The 21,091-nt window shown below is 40.7% G+C and overlaps 1 protein-coding gene across 4 annotated transcripts in view; it reads right to left on the minus strand.

The window, feature by feature from the left end:
- Positions 1 to 21,091, minus strand: part of LRRC4C (leucine rich repeat containing 4C) — a 587,320-nt gene that overhangs the window by 112,481 nt on the left and 453,748 nt on the right. The window contains exon 1 of one of the 4 annotated variants that reach the window (XM_075281198.1): positions 8,346 to 8,426. The exons of the other annotated variants lie outside the window; for them this stretch is intronic. The gene's annotated coding sequence lies outside the window, so the exon portion shown is untranslated. Of the gene's footprint in view, positions 1 to 8,345; positions 8,427 to 21,091 lie in introns of those variants that run through there. 4 annotated transcript variants of the gene reach the window in all.

Consider the following 21,091-nt stretch of genomic DNA (forward strand, 5'->3'; position numbering starts at 1 on the left):
ACTTAAACCATGCATAAAACATTGATAAGCATTTTTAAAAAAGTAACTATATTCTAGGTTTTATATATATATATATATCTTCTGCTGTGAAGTGGAGCTGACTGCTGGCGGCCATCATTGCCTTATTATTGTAGTGGGCCTGGGCTGAGGCTATATTGTCTCTAACCCCTATAGAAATACATCACATTGCAGTTCCCAGGCTGCGCTGCATGCATTGTCCTATCAATGTCTCGTGCTATGGTATATACTCCCCCTCTCTATATATAGCAGTGCCCCTGCCCATGTATATCTGATTATCCTATATGAAAGGTAAACACCATCAGTCTTCATATCACCTGCACAAGCTACCGCTCAGCGCCCATAATCCGCACACTCCTTACATGCCAAATTGCCTCTCTATAGTGTAAGTGACATCATGTACCTTGTGCATACAGATAGAGAGGAGCCCGGGGTCTCAGGGAAGGAGAGATGAATGTGTCAGATGGTACAAGTCTTTGGGATATGTAATATAATATTATACAATATCATCAAATGGAATAGAATAGAATAGAATAGAATAGAATAGAATAGAATAGAATAGAATAGAATAGAATAGAATAGAATGGAATGGAATGGAATGGGATGGGATGGGATGGGATGGGATGGGATGGGATGGGATGGGATGGAATGGAATGGAATGGAATGGAATGGAATAGAATAGAATAGAATAGAATAGAATAGAATAGAATAGAATAGAATAGAATAGAATAGAATAGAATAGAATAGAATAGATTGGATTGGGATGGGATGGGATGGAATAGAATAGAATAGAATAGAATAGAATAGAATAGAATAGAATAGAATAGAATAGAATAGAATGGATTGGATTGGATTGGAATGGAATGGAATGGGATGGAATAGAATAGAATAGAATAGAATAGAATAGAATAGAATAGAATAGAATAGATTGGAATGGAATAGAATAGAATAGAATAGAATAGAATAGAACTTTTATTATAGGGGAGATCTCCAGCTTTTCAGAAGAAAAATGAGGTGACCAATAACACCAATGGTGGACCACTGATGGCTGCAGGACCCATGCCTGTCCCTGTGTTCAGCATGTGCAAGTAGATACTACTGTACAGGAATCAGAATACAGACCCCTGTCCCAATGTACTGTACTACCAATGGCATCACAACCATGTCCATCCATCTACTTGACCCAGGTAAGAGAAGTGACATTGTGCCCACCATTGCTATGTTAGTAACACTGTGCTGACACTACTGTGTAGATCCTGGTAGTGATACTGTGACTGGCTCTGTTGTAAACCTGTGCGGCTAACACTATATCTGCAATATCCGAATGCAGCAGAGTTGAGTTTGTCATTGACAACACAAGACTTTCCCATCAGCGCCAATAAACAAAGATATTTCCATTTTTGCAATTTATTAGTATGTATATAAGAATGGATATCCGGATATTTCTTTATACCCAGTCTATCCTACATTACCCTGACTATCTACATTACTGCCCCCTAGAGTCCGGTATTGGAATTACATTTAGTACTTCCTCCTAATCCTCTGAGGGTTATCCTTCCATCTATAGATACAGATCACAAGGATACAATACAAGAGCCTGACCGCGCAGACCAGGTAATTACGGTAAAATGTCAACACGCTAAAACGTCATGGCGAATAAGAAATCAAACATTGGGCATATTGTGTCCCATTATTTCATTCCGCCCTCGTATGTTTGAGTAGAAACGTTCCAAAGTCAGAGATAAAGCCGATTTCTCCGCATGTGCTTCTGCCAAATGTCACCTGTCAATCACAGCGAGACTTTGGTGTCTGCAGAACTTCTTCAACACAAACGCTGTCAATCATCGCCCCGCGCTGGCGTATGACAGGCGCTATACACAAATCCACCCCCGAAAGTCAGAATTTTCCGAAGAAAAAGTCTATTTTTCTGAAAATGGAGCAAATGATGATAATCGGGCAGTTCTCGGATGGATCTCTTAGACTGTCAGGTGCTACAATTGTATCAATTCCCATCCCAGGAATCCCCAGACGTCGCCCATTCATCATGGATGGAGAAGACTCTCTTAGCCCACACTCGATTTGTTGCCAATATCAATTGTTGGAGGAGATAAACATCAGGCGGAGGAGAAGGCCGGCATCTAAAGACTTCTTCCATCAAATGGAGCAGGGCTAATATCTCTCAGGAAGGACACATCCCTGGCAGGGGTACAGAGGCGCGAGCAGGCAGCCAAAAGCTGTGTCTATATGTGGGTGGCTGCAGATGTGCGAGAGGAGCTGAGAAGCCAGAGGTCTCTGACCTGCAACGCTCCAGCTGTTAGACAACTACAACCCCCAGCATGGATCCCCAACAGCTGGCGAGAGATGACTGTGATAGATGAAAGTCAGCGGCTCACAGATAAATCTATGGCCACAACCCCAGTTACTATCATTACCAAGAGCCTTGGGCTGGCTGAGGGTTGTAGTAGGAGAGTCACAAATCAGAGATAACTGCAGAACATGGATAGAAGCAGATCACTAAATAGTTAAAAAGGATGGAAGGAAGGACGATGATCGATAGATAGATAGATAGATAGATAGATAGATAGATAGGAGATAGATAGATAGATAGATAGATAGATAGATAGATAGGAGATAGATAGATAGATAGATAGATAGGAGATAGATAGATAGATAGATAGATAGATAGATAGATAGATAGATAGGAGATAGATAGATAGATAGATAGATAGATAGATAGGAGATAGATAGATAGATAGATAGATAGGAGATAGATAGATAGATAGATAGATAGATAGACAGATAGATAGGAGATAGATAGATAGATAGCTGCCACTAATATTATTAGGATGCTGATCTATTATAGGATATACTGTTCCTGCATAGGGGCCCTCTCCTGTCTGTAGCTGGGCAATAGTTGGTGAACCAAAGGTTGGAGACCGTTGTGGGTGAGGGTGCTGAGCGTGGCCAAGTCCAGGTGATAAAACACTGGTCTCCAACCCTTGGCCGTGTCCAGGTGGTGATACCCTGGTCTCCAACCCTTGGCTGCATCCAGGTGGTGATACCCTGGTCTCCAACCTTTGACCATGTCCAGGTGGTGATACCCTGGTCTCCAACCTTTGACCGTGTCCAGGTGGTGATACCCTGGTCTCCAACCCTTGGCCGTGTCCAGATGGTGATACCCTGGTCTCCAACCCTTGGCCGTGTCCAGGTGGTGATACCCTGGTCTCCAAGCCTTGGCCGTGTCCAGGTGGTGATACCCTGGTCTCCAACCCTTGGCTGCATCCAGGTGGTGATACCCTGGTCTCCAACCCTTGGCCGTGTCCAGGTGGTGATACCCTGGTCTCCAACCTTTGACCATGTCCAGGTGGTGATACCCTGGTCTCCAACCTTTGACCGTGTCCAGGTGGTGATACCCTGGTCTCCAACCCTTGGCCGTGTCCAGGTGGTGACACCCTGGTCTCCAACCCTTGGCCGTGTCCAGGTGGTGATACCCTGGTCTCCAAGCCTTGGCCGTGTCCAGGTGGTGATACCCTGGTCTCCAACCCTTGGCCGTGTCCAGGTGGTGATACCCTGGTCTCCAAGCCTTGGCCGTGTCCAGGTGGTGATACCCTGGTCTCCAACCCTTGGCCGTGTCCAGGTGGTGATACCCTGGTCTCCAACCTTTGCTTGTCCACTTGTTACTTAACTACAAATGTCCACATGTGAATTCCACGTATGATGGGAATGTAGAGTCAGTACAGCTGGAGATCTACAGGATGGAGGCCGCTGCAGTAATGGCCGCCTCTCTCTACGGCACATCTATCGCTATGTATAGATTCTTTACAACGCCTGATGTTGAGTACAATGTAAATGTTCCCCCAGACATTTGCTAATATTGGTGTAATATGGTATAATATGACTTGTGCTCCATCTTCTTACTCTACAATACATTCTAATACACATGGATCCTACTGCAATAGTCTTACATATTGTAACTACAAGAACAGGGCTGTATGTCTGTAGAACCTTGTCTATAGGTTCAGGATATAACCCTAAAAGCATTAGGAAATCTCAAATTCAGCTCATAACCAGGACATTGCACTTAGAGGATCCCATAGGTGATGTTACTGTATAATCTCCTTTTATATAATGCATGACATGGCGTAGTCTACAACATGTCCTCCTATACAATATATGTTACATCACACTGTAGAGGCTACAGTATATCTTCATATACAATACATATTATATAGCATGGGTTTGGCTATAGTATACCCTTATATACAACTGGGACATCCCATGGGGTAGGCTCTGTCCCCATACACAATATACTCAACGTTTCATCACATTGGATAGGCTATAATACAAGGTATATTATATCACGTCCTTATATACAAGGCCTGTGACATCACATGGCTCTACATCCCTATATACAAGACATATGACATCACATTAGAACGGTCAAGTGACAGTTTCTACGTCTTGGCACTGAAACATCTTGTTTGGGCTTTGGGAGCCAAATTTTTTATAGTCGCAGCCACATCTGACTTTTTAGGTTTTTAGATTATAGATAAAACTAACCCGTCACATTTTACTATTATGTAATAAAATACTCTGAATAATTCCAAAGTCTGAGCCTCAACCCTGCTGACATCACTTCTGGGGGGAGGGGTATCTCACTATGATGTCACTTCTGGGTGACAACTTTACACCTCAAGCTTGGTGACTGAGCGTTATAGAACATTGCAACATTGTATCTCTTGAGTATCGGAATCTAATTGTAACGACTCCTCACACGGTCTCACTATCATGAAGATGCTTCCTTCTGCCTTTGCATCATGGGACGTTCCGTAGTCCCAAGACCCAAGATGTCTACCTTTATGGTTGGAAATATACAGACCATAATGTATCTGTCCCCTAGTTTTATTATGGAGAAGTTCTACAGTTTATAGCTATGGTGGAACCATCCAGAAAATTAGGACCCAACAATTAAACTCTATGTATAGAAGGCTATACTGCCCACTGGTACACCATATTAGGTTGGGACGTTGAAGAACTACTTGGCCCACATGCCACCGGGTATGACTCCTTGTATCATCCAACCCCAATGATTAAGATGATGATGAACTACAGAGTCAAAAACTAACCTACCATGGACTGCAAAACTACAACTCTTATCATGTAATGAAAGCTATATGATATTAGGGCATGGTGGGAGTTATAATGTAGAGGAACAGATGGAGGATATGCACAGTATCATGAAAGATGACACATAAGCTCCAAATCTTCAAAAAGTTTCCATGAAATACCTCCCATAGATCCTTCATTATACAGCAATATAGCTAAGCTTAAATCCTTAAAGGGAGTGTATAACTATAACCCAGCATATCAACCCATCCCCATAGATGGATAGGTCAGGGTCACCCGAATCCAACAGTGTTTTCCCCATGTGTATTGGTGCTTCTATTGCCAAGATATAGACAGTTAAATGAGCTCTTCGAAGAAATAAGGGGGCCGCCATTGCTCCAAAGAGCTCATCTGTGCATTGACAAAAATGGTGATATCTCGGCAACGGAAGCGACGATTCACAAGGGGAAAACACTGTTTAATTCAGGTGACCCTAACCTATCTATCTATGGGCTCAGTTAATATGATGGGTTTTGACTAGAGACCCCCTTTAAGTCCCTAAATATTTAAAATCAAGTCCTAGATCTGGAAGAGAAACAATGATAGACCCAGGATGGTCATGATGAGTCCATACAATGGAGTCCATGGAGGTTTTACATGTTTTATAGATGCCTTGGCCCATAGGTCCCCAGACTGAGCCCCAAAATTTTTGAGATATTCATTTTGGTTCACATTCTATAAGCTGGACAGGAGAGCTAAGACAATGCTGCTCCCTACACAGTGTCCGCCATTCATGGTTTTAATATATTTTCTCTCCTTTTCTGCACAGAATCTGTTATTTTCATGGATCTTCCTGAATAATTTGCACATTCAGACATGACGGAGACGGCCATTGTTAACCCAGCGCCAACATCAATGCACATTCACCGAGGTCTCAGTAAGACAGAGCTGCCATTGTATAGGGAGACACACAAGACCTTTGAGACACTGAGCTCATTCCCTGCAAGCTCACCCTTGCTTCTTCAGATTGTCATTGTGGGGGGCTCCCCTGATTCGTTACACCCAGGGGTCCACATTAACCCCTGAAGCACCACTTGTGCTGACGCTTTATGAGGCAGAAATCAGGATTCAGCTTTGGTTTAGTAGAAAATCTAAAGTGAAGTGGAAAGAAATGAAGCTAAACAGGACTGTCCACATGTCAGACACTGCTTAGAAGTGAAATTTTAATTTCTTTGGAGTAAAAAAAAATTGCTAAATATGATGAGGTGTAACCGGAGGAAGAAATTCTGAATAGACATTAGAGATTTATGACCGGCCACAGTGTGATAGCGATGTATAGAGGGCAGCAAAAGTTGTGATTTTTATTTACTACTCAAATATGATTGATAGATAGATAGATAGATAGATAGATAGATAGATAGATAGATAGATAAATAGATAGGAGATAGATAGATAGATAGATAGATAGATAGATAGATAGATAGATAGGAGATGGATGGATAGATAGGAGATAGATAGATAGGAGATAGATAGATAGATAGATAGATAGATAGATAGATAGGAGATGGATGGATAGATAGATAGATAGATAGATAGATAGATAGATAGATAGATAAATAGATAGATAGATAGATAGATAGATAGGAGATAGATAGATATATAGATAGATAGATAGGAGATAGATAGATAGATAGATAGATAGATAGATAGATAGAAGATAGATAGATATGAGATAGATAGATAGATAGATAGATAGATAGATAGATAGAACAAAGGCATGATAGATGGATAATAGCATAACATGGACATAATAGAGAGAAGAATATAGATAGAAAGATAGTTATTTAAGATATATTCTGTGGATAGATAGATAGATAGATAGATAGATAGATAGATAGATAGGAGATAGATAGATAGATAGATAGATAGATAGGAGATAGATAGATAGATAGATAGATAGATTGAATGATAGATAGATAGATAGATAGATAGATAGATAGATAGATAGATAGATAGATAGATGTAATTGGCCACAAACACCACACACTACTACTAGGTATATTGTACAGTCTGGCATGGCGGTGAGCATACATGCACCAATATCTAAGGCCTCTGGTTGTACAAACTGTGTGTAAAGAATTATGTAGAGTCCCTAAAAAACTTTACATCCCCCCAAATCACCACATTATCCCCTCTCCCTCCCCATCCATCCAGGACATTGCTGGGGACCCCTCAGGAATACCCAACTGTGACTGCAGTTAAGATGCAAATCTGCCATGAAAGCTACCCCCCCCCCCCCAATACATCAGTAATGACTGTCTATGGAGAGTGTACATTGTGCTGAGCTCCTGCAAAATCACTCAAGAATGTCTCCTGCCGCTCGGGGTTCTGCCTTTTGGCCAGAGCAGCCCATGTGTAAAATGTCTATTCTGCTCCATAAATCTCCGTTCTTTGAAATCCAGGCAACATTTATGTTAATGTGTGGACTTGACCCCACCAGGGCTTCCTAAGAGAGCGGCTTCTGGTCACTGCAGTAATTACTCCAGAAGCCTCCATAGACCTCCACAACAAGAATTTAATCATTTCCACCAAATGGACCAATTTATCCAAGCGGGTCTTTCACCCCGCAACCCTTTCTTCTTCTCTATACCGAGGAATAAGACTCCCAAACTGGGCTTTAGTGGAGGGGGAGAGGTCCACCATAAGGGTCAGGTCCCTCAAGGGGGTTGTGAGGCTCACCCAGGACACACAATGGCAGAAGAAGCCCATTTCTCCCCCCCCCCCTACATTCCACCACCAAAAGCTATGGGCTCCTCCAGTACGAGCAGAGATTCTTAAGATATTGAGCACTTCTTATAGTGATATCTGAGAAGAAATCACTCCAGAGGTTGGGTCGGTGTGCTAAAATGGTCATTGATATGCTCATCACATGTCACCCTATAGATAGGGAGACCGTGGGCAGATAAGGGGGCACATGCGTGGATTTAATGGGTAAGACAAGGCTGCAGCATCACCCCCCGCACCATAATCCATGCATATTTAATGCAGCTGTAGGCTACAGGTGTAAAGGAGCATGCAGGGGTGAAGGGGTTAACATCCCACACTATTGCAAAACCTGAGTTAGCCATGAAGACGATGCAGCAGCCCCATTCATACATCCACTTTCCAACCCCAACACCCCATTTTTTGGGGGGTCCCTGCAGATAAGGAGAAGCACCTACTGTATCAAGACAGGATCCAGTTGAACATCCAGGTTCATTTAGAGCCGAGGAACTGGAGATTGACCACGGGACCCAGCCATGAGTAGTATTCCAGCCCAAAGTGTTCCTTCAACTCTGCCCGCAACTTAAAGCAGAGGAGAGGGGTAAAAAAAAAAATACCCCCCAAAAACATCAAAGACCAGATCTTCAAACTTTTGCTGTCCAAGGTGCAGAAATTATACCCAAGCGGCTCCCTCCACCTGGGCTCCCTCCGCAAGGTGTCCAAAGGAGAAGGACCACCTCATAGGTTCTTCCTTAAAATCCAATCCATCCCTGGTCCATAGGAAGCCTCCAATCTTCATGGTTATCCCACCGCTTCCCTGCGCACCATCACTCATGAGCTTGTCTTAGGTCCAGCCAAATCCCAAGAAGAAGAAGAAGAAGAAACTTTCACCCTTTCCAAAAGATCTGATTAAATTTCCAATCACAGCCCAGTGCAGCTCTGCATGGTGGTGGTGGCTTCGTTTTTTTTTTTTATTTCTTGGATCCAGTAATCCTGATGCCCAAACTCCAGGCATTCAGGGCTCTCCTTCTGCTCAGCCTCCTCTGCAATTTCATTATATCACATTCACTGAGAGATGCAGCGTGCTATAAATCCTTCAGCCTGGCTCGGAAGCACCTGGTGGATGGGGTCGCTTTTCATATCATTCCTGGTGGATGATGGACATCGGAGAACGTAAGAGAGATCCTCAATGGAGAGAGATGTGTCTCCACGTTGGTCGGCTTATTTAATGTAAGCTTCTTCTTCTCCTTCTCCATGTTCTCCAGGGTTCTGCATTGTGTTCCTTGGACAACTACTGCAACAATCCTGGGCTTGCCATGATGTTCCTCATGATGTTCCTCATGATGTGTCAACCAGTGGATCCTGCTATTTCAGACAAATCCTGCTCTCTCTTCTGGTTGTAATGTGATGTGCTCCTTCTCTCTCTGCCTGCTCAGCCCCCTCCAAGCAGGGGAAAAAAAAAAAACTACTTAATTTTCAGCAGCATATCCACAAATCAGGTGCTTATAGTTCCTAGTTCCAGCAGAGAAATGCACAATTCATGCAGTAGAGCTTCCTTCACACTACAGTCTCCAGCCAGCTGAACATGGAGCTTGCAATAACTCCTTATTGCAATTTCAGATTTCCCATCTAGTGAGCTTTGCTTCTTTCTATCACTCCCTCCTTCTCCCTCCCTCGCTCCCCCTTCCCTCAACCTTTTCCTATCCGCTTTCCCTTCTTCCCTTTTTTTTTTTCTCTTTACCTCCCTCTCCCACTTTTTTTTTTCCTCCTTTTCTCTGCTTGTGATGAATAAAATACAATTACCCAATTACCTCCCATCATCTTTGCACTGATTGGTCAATTGCATTAACACTTGATGTCTTTGAATAAGGGAATGAAGCCAACTGGTGGTGCAGCGCTGCCACCTACCTGTCACTATGGGGCACTGCAGGGCTATGCCACAACAACTTGTGCCTGAAAGACTTGTGTTGTTCTCAGAGGTGGCCGGTCAGTTGTATATGTATATACTATGTATACCAGCCTGACGCCCGCACAGGAATGAACCATTCCCCATAGATTCCTCGATAATCCTATCTCAGCCTTAAGGCGTATTGGACACACGAATGGCGCTATACGTTACAAATGGTGCAGTTTGCTAGGATTTGTAGTCCCACAGCAGCGACGCCAGTTTCTTATCCGACTAAATCCTGGTTCAAACCCAAATCTGGAAAATCTCCAAGCAGAGGCCAATCCAAAATTACGTAAATAGTCGCTCTCCCTGTATGTCAGGTCTGACGCATAGCCTTAACCCTTTCCTTCCCTGCATCTAGTGCGACTGCGATATCTCAGACGTCATAATACATATAATACATACAAAACCCTCTTAATACATATAAGGTCTCATCTGTAAACCTCATAGGCTTTCCTTTCCGATTGTTTTCTGCTTGCTGTCAATGAATGTGAACATTATTGTTTCCATCCAACATACAATATAGTGGTAGTTTTTCTTGTAATACCACTCCTGACCTCATGGTGTGCTATTAAGAGTAAGCAGTCTGTCATTCATGTATATTGCATTCCAAGGTGCCCTCTTGTGGTAGAAATAGTTACTGCAGTAGTTTTGAGTTGCTGATCCATCGAATAATAAATGATGTGTTTCCTGAGTTATAAGTATAATATATGGTACTATAAGTGTCCATTACATTATCAGTGATTGTATCAGTGGTCTCCAACCTCAATATAGAAGTATGCATAATAGAGATAGATAGATAGATAGATAGATAGATAGATAGATAGGAGATAGATAGATAGATAGATAGATAGGAGATAGATAGATAGATAGATAGATAGATAGATAGATAGGAGATAGATAGATAGATAGATAGATAGATAGATAGATAGATAGATAGGAGATAGATAGATAGATAGATAGATAGATAGATAGATAGATAGGAGATAGATAGATAGATAGATAGATAGATAGATAGGAGATAGATAGATAGATAGATAGATAGATAGATAGATAGATAGATAAATAGGAGATAGATAGATAGATAGATAGATAGGAGAGATAGATAGATAGATAGATAGATAGATAGATAGATAGATAGATAGATAGATAGATAGATAGATAGGAGATAGATGGATAGATAGATATGAGATAGATAGATAGATAGATAGATAGATAGATAGATAGGAGATAGATAGATAGATAGATATGAGATAGATAGATAGATAGATAGATAGATAGATAGATAGGAGAGATAGATAGATAGATAGATAGATAGATAGATAGATAGATAGATAGGAGATAGATAGATAGATAGATAGATAGATAGATAGATAGATAGGAGATAGATAGATAGATAGATAGATAGATATGAGATAGATAGATAGATAGATAGATAGATAGATAGATAGGAGATAGATAGATAGATAGATAGATAGATAGGAGATAGATAGATAGATAGATAGATAGATAGATAGGAGATAGATAGATAGATAGATAGATAGATAGGAGATAGATAGATAGATAGATAGATAGATAGATAGATATGAGATAGATAGATAGATAGATAGATAGATAGATAGATAGATAGATAGGAGATAGATGGATAGATAGATAGATAGATAGATAGATAGATAGATAGGAGATAGATAGATAGATAGATAGATAGATAGATATGAGATAGATAGATAGATAGATAGGAGATAGATAGATAGATAGATAGATAGATAGATAGGAGATAGATAGATAGATAGATAGATAGATAGGAGATAGATAGATAGATAGATAGATAGATAGATAGGAGATAGATAGATAGATAGATAGATAGATGATAGATAGATAGATAGATAGATAGATAGGAGATAGATAGATAGATAGATAGATAGATAGATAGGAGATAGATAGATAGATAGATAGATAGGAGATAGATAGATAGATAGATAGATAGATAGGAGATAGATAGATAGATAGATAGATAGATAGATAGGAGATAGATAGATAGATAGATAGATAGGAGATAGATAGATAGATAGATAGATAGATAGATAGGAGATAGATAGATAGATAGATAGATAGATAGATAGATAGATAGGAGATAGATAGATAGATAGATAGATAGATAGATAGGAGATAGATAGATAGATAGATAGATAGATAGATAGATAGATAGGAGATAGATAGATAGGAGATAGATAGATAGATAGATAGATAGATAGATAGATAGACAAATAGGAGATAGATAGATAGATAGATAGATAGATAGATAGATAGATAGGAGATAGATAGATAGATAGATAGATAGGAGATAGATAGATAGGAGATAGATAGATAGATAGATAGATAGATAGATAGGAGATAGATAGATAGATAGATAGATAGATAGATAGATAGATAGGAGATAGATATGAGATAGATAGATAGATAGATAGATAGATAGATAGATAGATAGATAGGAGATAGATATGAGATAGATAGTTAGATAGATAGATAGATAGATAGATAGATAGATAGATAGATAGGAGATAGATATGAGATAGATAGATAGATAGATAGATAGATAGATAGGAGATAGATATGAGATAGATAGTTAGATAGATAGATAGATAGATAGATATGAGATAGATAGATAGATAGATAGATAGATAGATAGATAGATAGATAGATAGGAGATAGATAGATAGATAGATAGATAGGAGATAGATAGATAGATAGATAGATAGATAAATAGGAGATAGATAGATAGATAGATAGATAGATAGATAAATAGGAGATAGATAGATAGATAGATAGATAGATAGATAGATAGGAGATAGATAGATAGATAGATAGATAGATAGATGATAGATAGATAGATAGATAGATAGATAGATAGATAGATAGATATGAGATAGATAGATAGATAGATAGATAGATAGGAGATAGATAGATAGATAGATAGATAGATAGATAGATAGGAGATAGATAGATAGATAGATAGATAGATAGATAGATAGATAGGAGATAGATATTCTACAGTATAATGATCTGCTGACATCTTGCGATATCTCGTCTTTCAAAATCTTATTGTCATAGTAAAATATTAAGCACTGCAGTAAGATCTGACATTATGAGCCGATTTGTGGAGTCCCTGTTACTTTTACAGATGTAACTAGAGGAGCAGGGTGATGATATTTGGTAGGATCGAGGATATGGCCGGGATCTCTGGCAGTGACGGGGTTATGGGGCTTCACTAATAACCTATGGGGTGACTGACAGCTACTTTATGTTGGCAGGTGCTGACGGATGACTATACATGGAGGTGCGAACCCCATCGGCTGACATGGCAAAGCAGGCGCAGGCCCGGGGCTCGGAGAGGCCTCGCACATCTGAAAACAACAGAACTGTTTAGGGAAGGTTTATGGAAGGGAATATCTCATATACTCAATGCATCATAGAAGCAAGTCAATGGGGATGTAGGGAGGGAGAAACACTGCTGGTCATGTCTTATACGCTATTATATATCCAGTATTGTGTAAGAAGCTCTGCTTGTCCACATATGGAGACTGCAGCTTTATTGACCATAAGCACTTATAGTCTAGAGATGACTTTTATAAAGTGTTGTGGGCATGCTCTGTGACCTGTGCAGAGGAATGGGAGGACGCGACCTGTGACCAACACCTAGTGTGAAGGGTAGATCCTGTGTTATCGGTAGATAGATGATAACTGTCACAATAATCCTGCCTGTGCTGATCATAAGACGATTGCAGAGACGTGATCTCTACAGAACAGGAAGGATCAACTTGGAAATACTGAGCTAATTAATGACTCTGTAAGCATATGGCGTAGGGATGGCGTGGGCGCAGAATCTGTTTTTATCCTAAACACCCCCACCCCCCCCCCCCTACACACACATACAATATAATAATTAGAATTAGTGATGAGAAACTCCGTCCATTAACATGATTTCACCCAAATTTGGAAATCAAAAAAATCTGATTCATACTCGAACTTTCTGTGGTTGGATCCCACTGACTAAAATGGTGGCGACCATGTGAACGCATGAAAGAAGGAAGATCTTGTGACCTCGAGATTCAGACCCCCAGAATGGGTTGCAAGTAGCCCTCATGACAGGGAACAATCAATGGTTGGGACTATAGAGCAAAAGTCCCAACTGGATGAATGAGCTTCATAAGAAGGCCCAGGCGGGAAAAGATGGTGTCCAGGTGGGGGGAGATTAGAGAGATAGGATCTCAGGCAGTCAGACTTAGAGAGATAGGAAATATAATCGGATAGGCGGATAATACAGTGTAGGGAAGTGTTAAACAAATAAGGGATTAGGGGTTAAGGGGTAATCACACTATCGTCGGTGTCCGACAGCTAGTGTCCGATGCTAATGTCCGCAGAAGATTTTAGCGTCGGACACTAGCTGTGTCCGTTCACAATTTGCATTGCTTTAAATGGGACATCATATAGTGTCCTTTAGTGTCCATGGGTGTCCTTAAAGGGGCTCTATCAGCAAAATTATGCTGATAGAGCCCCAAATATGCATGAACTGTCATTGATAAAAAATGGCGCGGTTCCATGTGCAATAGCAGCAGTAGTAGTAGTAGCAGCACGCTGCTGCGCATGCATCCACGCCATGTTAGACCAACAATTTGTATAAATTTGGTGTAATTCAGCTCAAATTCAAAATCAAATGAAGTTATATGCTCTATCTCTGCAAATTCATTTTTGCAGCATCAAAGTGATACAGTGCAATGTCGGCAAACCTATGTGATTTGGTCTCAATGATGACTCCAGAGCATGTGACATAACCTAGAGTCTGAAAGAGGCCTGTGGGACAGCTGGACGACCAAGAGAGGTGAGTATAAGTGTTTTTTTTTTTTTCCTCACCTCCTCTGGGCCTAAACATATTATATTCTGGAGACTGATGAGACTGCAGAGTATAACTATGTTTTGTGGGCAACAAGCCCCAAAGGTATTTGGGAAATTTCTGGTCGAATCCAGTTCTACACGTTCGCCCAGATAGGGGCTTGCTTTTTTCTTTGAAAAAACACCCCAAAACCCAGTGAAGTTATACACCATATATCCTTTTAGACATGGCCATATCTGTTGCCAACATGTTCACATCACTAAGTCTGTGTTTGCATTAAAGAGCTAGAAAAGTGTTAAAGGGGTTGACTTTATAAGGAAATTTTTGAACCAAAATTTAGAAAATTTTGCTCATCTCTATTTGGAATAAGTATAACCTATATATTGTGGCTAGGGTTGAGCCGATCTTGAGATTTCAGGATTGATTTTAAAATCTGATTTTCGATCATTTTCCAGCCGATCCCGATCGTGAAATTTGCTCGATCGATAATCCGATCCCGATTGCTCAACCCTAATGTTAGCTTTTCCCACAATGATTTGCCAGTAGCCAAGCGTTGTGGGAACTAACGTGAGACATCGATACCGCCTAAAAAGATTGGAATTCCGATTGCGATCATGAAATTTGCTCGATCGCCGATCAAAATCCAATCTTTTCCGATCCTGATCGCTCAACCCTAATTATGGCTATAGAATGTCAAGTTAAACTTTGCTACATCAGTACGTACCAAAAAAGGGTCTCATTAAAAAAAAAAAACACAACTCATCCTGCAAAACACAAGTCCTTTTATGGCTTAATGAATGGAAAGCTCAAAAATTCTAAAATTTATGATGCAAAATTTGTACAAATTGTCACGTCAAGGCTTACAGGTTTAAGCATAACTACCCTGTTTCCCTGAAAATAAGACACCCTCCTTCACCTCCTGGACTACCTACGAAGCGCCGGCATGACTGCCGATTGTCCCCCGCTCCAGCTGCTGCATAAGACATCCCCCGAAAATAAGACAGGTCCTATATTTCAGAAGATAATTTAATGTAAGAACTGTCTTATTTTTTGAGGAAACAGGGTATATGGAGGATTTAAAACATCATAATTAAACTTCCGATTCTCGTCCTTCTCGTTCCTGTAACGGGGAGCCGGTCTACGTTCATTGGGAAAAGTTTACTTTTTTAATTTAAAGTTTCTGATCTGGCAGTATATCAGCATCTGGTGCATCCAATCTGTTCCGCCTGATCTGCTGGTTACAAAAATACATTTTTGGACGGTTTCGCATGATAAGTGCACGTTTTATTGAGTTCACATAATGTGTCCTCCTAACTATTCATGAAATAATATCGGTGCTGAAATAATAAGTGCAGTGATATTTTTCTCTCGTTTAGCTAGATTCAGTCATTTCGCGAAGTTCTCCGACGCTGGAACGTGTCCAGGAGTTGAATTTCGTTCTCCTCACAGGTGGTTTGGAATGACTGAGAGATTAAGTCATTTGTGCCGGAATTAATTAGAATCGATAAATTTAAGGTTTAGTATTGGTATCTGGATTTAAAGTATCCAAGGGCATAGACTGAGGACCCCATAGACAAAAAAGAATAAGATATCTAGGATCGGAAGGAACGGTGCTTGTTTAACCCCTTCTTCTTCTCAATGTAAGTGTGATTCCTATCTTTGTAACTATATTATATAGGGCTCTTGTATGGGGTCAATGCCCAAGGAGATCACCTTGAGGGACAATTTGAGGACCTCCTTATATCAAAACTGCCCTCTGAAGTCTCCAAGGTTTCTCTTGTGCTTCCCCAGTTCTCTGGAATGCGCTACCCCCAAACAATCTTACTCCTAGTTCTATGCAAGCCCAAAAGACACATGGTTTAAGGGAGGACTGTTACATTCCCCAATTTGACTCCCTTCCACAATATTCTGCAGAATTGGATACATTCATTCAGTGGAAACAGATGAGCATAGTGTGTGGCTGTTTCAGTCACCGCCATAGACGTAGAATGGTGCAGTAGGGCACTGTCCTGTCTACTGCTCCATTCACCGTGGAATAGGGGGTTTGAGACCCCTGCAGTAGTGATCACAAGGGAACCCTTTAATGGAGATCCAGTGATGGGGCTTCCAGCAGACATTTGTTGTGTTTACGGAGTAATGGTCCTTTGTGGGACAACCACTTACACCTATTATGCTAAAAAACTAAAAAAATATATCAAAAAGCATAAGACAATATAGAGGTTTTGCAGGACTTAAGCTTAGGATAGCTTATCAATATCAGTCTAGTCGGGGTCTGATAGCCAGGACCTCCACTGATCAGCTGTTTGAAACTTGGCCATACACATTGGATGAGTGTTGGTCAAAGCAACAGGACTGTCCATGCCCCAATGTGCAAAGGGGGCATTATAACAGTCCCTTGACAAAATATGTCATGGGAGACGCCAATCTCAACGCTCCAGTCCTTTAGGATATATTCTTCCATCAGATATGTCCACCTTCAACTTATCAAGAATTTGGCAGTCTAGCCACACATATAGATACATAATACTATATTTCAATGTATATAGTCTCACTATATTTCTCCAATTGCTACAAGTCAGACTCATATAAGATATCAATGTGAGATACAATAACTCAAAATAATATTGTCTTGAAAAGCTGCTCATCCCGTCACATACATATCTGAATGTGTCCAGCCAGGAAAGATAAAGGAGGACTCCTATGTGTGCAATCCGAACATATATGTATACATAAGGTCGGAATAGATAGTGAATACGCAGAAATGAAGGTTATCCATATAGATCCAGATGGGGAACCCAAAAACTGACCCCATGAACTGTTGCCTTGACCATGGGATAGCACAATTAACCACTAAAACTTGACTTTTTTTCATAAGTGGATTGATGACTAAGAACAAATGTTACTGATTTAGATCTAGATGAGGAAGAACCAAAAAGTTGACCCCATCCATCGATGCATTGACCATTGGATGGCACAGTCAACCCATAAAAGTTGACATATGGCTCGACTACTGGAAAGGAACGTTACTCATCATTCCCTAATCTCTCTGCAGATGTAGGAGAGGAGATGGCAGATGTATTCCCAACCATCTCACCCTATCAGACAACTCGCTGCCTTATCTCTGTGATTATGGTATGTAGGAACAACCCCAACTCTAATTAGCAGACACAAACATTGTGGGCCTGCGGTATCAGAGCTCGGTGGTAGGCCATGTGGATTCCACTCTCCTAATGACAAGCTGGCCAATTTGGGAGCTCTATGTTTATACACCACAATCTGTACAAGACTAATTAATCTTACTAGAGGCCAATCTCTGAATTAAACAATATCATCCATTATTCAATCTCCTGCCAATTACTTCATCATGATAAACCAAAATGATCTGCGGCTTTTTTCCCCCCCTTTCTCTTCACATCAATGCATCATTGTAAATTTATTTTGTGTCAACGACGGTCCTGATAGAAAGAAGAATCGCGTGTATTCATTATAATAACACGAGGAATTGATTGCATAGAGGTGACACAGATTGTATTGTATGCTGACTGTCGGGCAAAGGTGGAAACATGATCCTTATCTTCAAGAACATGTGTGATAATCCTTAGTGTCTAGTGATGGAGCAGATCAAAAATCATGATCTTTACGTTGCGCAGACGCTAAAATTCTGAGTACAGGTGGCCATGGAAAATGTAATAGGTGCTGGCCAAATCAGCGACTCCCTCCCATCTTAAATGTACAAAAATACCAAGTTAATAGGGTTGAGCGATCAGGATTGGGAAAGATCGGATCCCGATCAACGATCAAGCAAGTTTCACGATCGCGATCGGCTGGAAAATGATCGAAAATCGGATTTTGAAATCTCAAGATCGGCTCAACCCTACCGTATATATTACATACAATTAGGGTTGAGTGATCGGGAAAGATCGGATCCCGATCAGCGATCGAGCAAATTTCACTATCGCGATCGTCTGGAAAATGATCTAAATCGGATTTTGAAATCTCAAGATTGGCTCAACCCTACTGTATATATTAGATACAATTAGGGTTGAGTGATCAGGATCAGGAAAGATCGGATCCCAATCAGCTATCGAACAAATTTCACGATCGCGATCGACTGGAAAATGATTGGAAATTGGATTTTAAAATCGATCCTGAAATCTCAAGATCGGCTCAACCCTACAACTTAAGCTTTTTTTCAAATTTGTTTGTGTCCCAATTTCTCATGAAAACCAATTTCAAGAGGTTCTCCAGGGACTTTACTATATCTTACTTTCTCCAAGTTTTGGTATGTGATGATCGCAGGGCTTCTAGAATGAACATTACAGAGGAGGGAGAAAGTTAAATGAATTGGTGATCCAAGGTCGAACCCAGCCTTGAACCCTTGGATTGATTAAATACAAAACCATGGAAGAAATAAGTGTTGATAGACTCCCTGGAGAACCCCTTTGATGCAATAACATGACATGTTAGCAAAACCCTGGACCGTCGGAAATTCACATTACAACCACTGGATGGTTCCACTTAGACTTATATAGCCTAAAAATCTATTGTAAGAATGTTGCAAAACCATGTTTTGTTGAAAAGCTAGTCATCTTTTGGCACACGTATCTGGATGTGTCCAACCAAATTAACAATGGAGGACGTAAGCTGCTGCCATATGGCTCTCAACAAGAACAAAAACAGCAGTATTGTTGAAATTCTAAATTCCCAATGCTTCTTTCTTCCAACATCATCTGTTGAGGGAGTCAGGAGATCCACCTACACATAAGATAGTTCTACCTGTTCTACCAAAATCAGCAGGTTCGGTCAATTTTATGCAATTTTGTATGGAGGACCTAAAATTGCCATTTGAGTAATGTTGGACAAAGTAGCCAATAGTATCTGGATTGGCCAACCATCTAATGCAGGGATAGGGAACCTTCGGCTCTCTAGCTGCTGTGAAGCTACAACTCCCAACATGCTCCATTCACTTCCATGGGGGTTCCAAAAACAGCAGAACAAGTGTGCATGCTGGGAGTTGTAGTTTTGCAACAGCTGGAGAGCCAAAGGTTCTCTACCCCTGATCTAATGTGTATGAGGGTGTCCCAGATATTGGGGAGAGAAGGATCGGGCAGTTGGATTTCAATATGCTAAGGCCAGAGGTGTACAGCAGCTTCTAATTCACCTCTCTCCAATGAGAAGACAAGCGTACTAGGCTGAGCCTCCTCTGGCCATGTTCCAGATGTAGCACAGCTGGATATGTTACTTAACTAGAGCTGCATATTTTATCATCTCCGATAATTATCTCAATAGATTTCAAGTAAGACCACAACGTACAAAAAACTTAGCTCCTCTGCATCATCCCTTTAATCCTGGATAGTCTACGTAGACAGGTATTAACATAGCTATATGTTATAGAGTTCCGGGAAGTGAAAAAATAGAACATAAATAAAATAATGGAAGTTCACACAATAGTGATCCACATAGGTGAGGATTGCAACTTTGTAACAAGAATATTTCTATAATGAAGTTGATCCATTTGGGACTATAATGTAATGGATGTTCAATATGTTTCAAGTAGAGAAGAATTGAACAAACCAGGACTAATTCTTAGTCCTTGGACTACACTGACCAACTCATGTTTGCAAATTCAACCTCACAGTGTACCCTAATAGAGAAGTAATAATCAGATGTAATCAGATGTAATTCTAAGTCTTAAAGGGAACTTTTAACCACCTCCACTTACTCCAACTATTTGCATCCTTCAAAGGTGTCGCTCCACCGATTCCAGCACAGTTGGATTTTTTTCTCTAGCCACCACCATTCCTGAGCAATTGCTGCTCTTGGTTTCAGCACAATTAGGCTCACCATTGTCAGGTGGGCGGTCTCTCTCTAAGTTATGATGGTGGGGCAACTTCTTTAAGCACCTTGGTTCTAAAGCAAAATCTACTAGGGGTCCTATCCATAGATAGTAAGTTATTATGGTGGAGCCACCTTGTTAAGCTCCTTGATCCCAAAGCAAAGTCTAGTAGAGTTCCTGGAAATAGAAGGTAAGGTATTATGATGGGGAAACCTTTTTAAACTCCTTGGTTTCAAAGTAAAGTCTAGTAGGGGTTCTGTCGATACTTGGTAAGTTATAATGGTGGGGCACACTCTTTAAGGACATTGGTTCAAAATTAAAGTTGGCTAAGGGTCCTGTCCATGGATGGTAAGATATGGTGGAGCAATCTCTTTAAGCTCCTTGGTTCCAAAGTAAAGTCTAGTAGGGGTTCTGTCGATACATGGTAAGTTATGATGGTGGGATAACCTCTTTAAACTCCTTGGCTTCAAAGTAAAGTCTAGTAGGAGTTCTATTGATACTTGGTAAGTTATGATGGTGGGACACCTTG

The sequence above is a fragment of the Leptodactylus fuscus genome, chromosome 7 (genome assembly GCF_031893055.1).
Source record: "Leptodactylus fuscus isolate aLepFus1 chromosome 7, aLepFus1.hap2, whole genome shotgun sequence".
NCBI classification, from domain to species: domain Eukaryota; kingdom Metazoa; phylum Chordata; class Amphibia; order Anura; family Leptodactylidae; genus Leptodactylus; species Leptodactylus fuscus.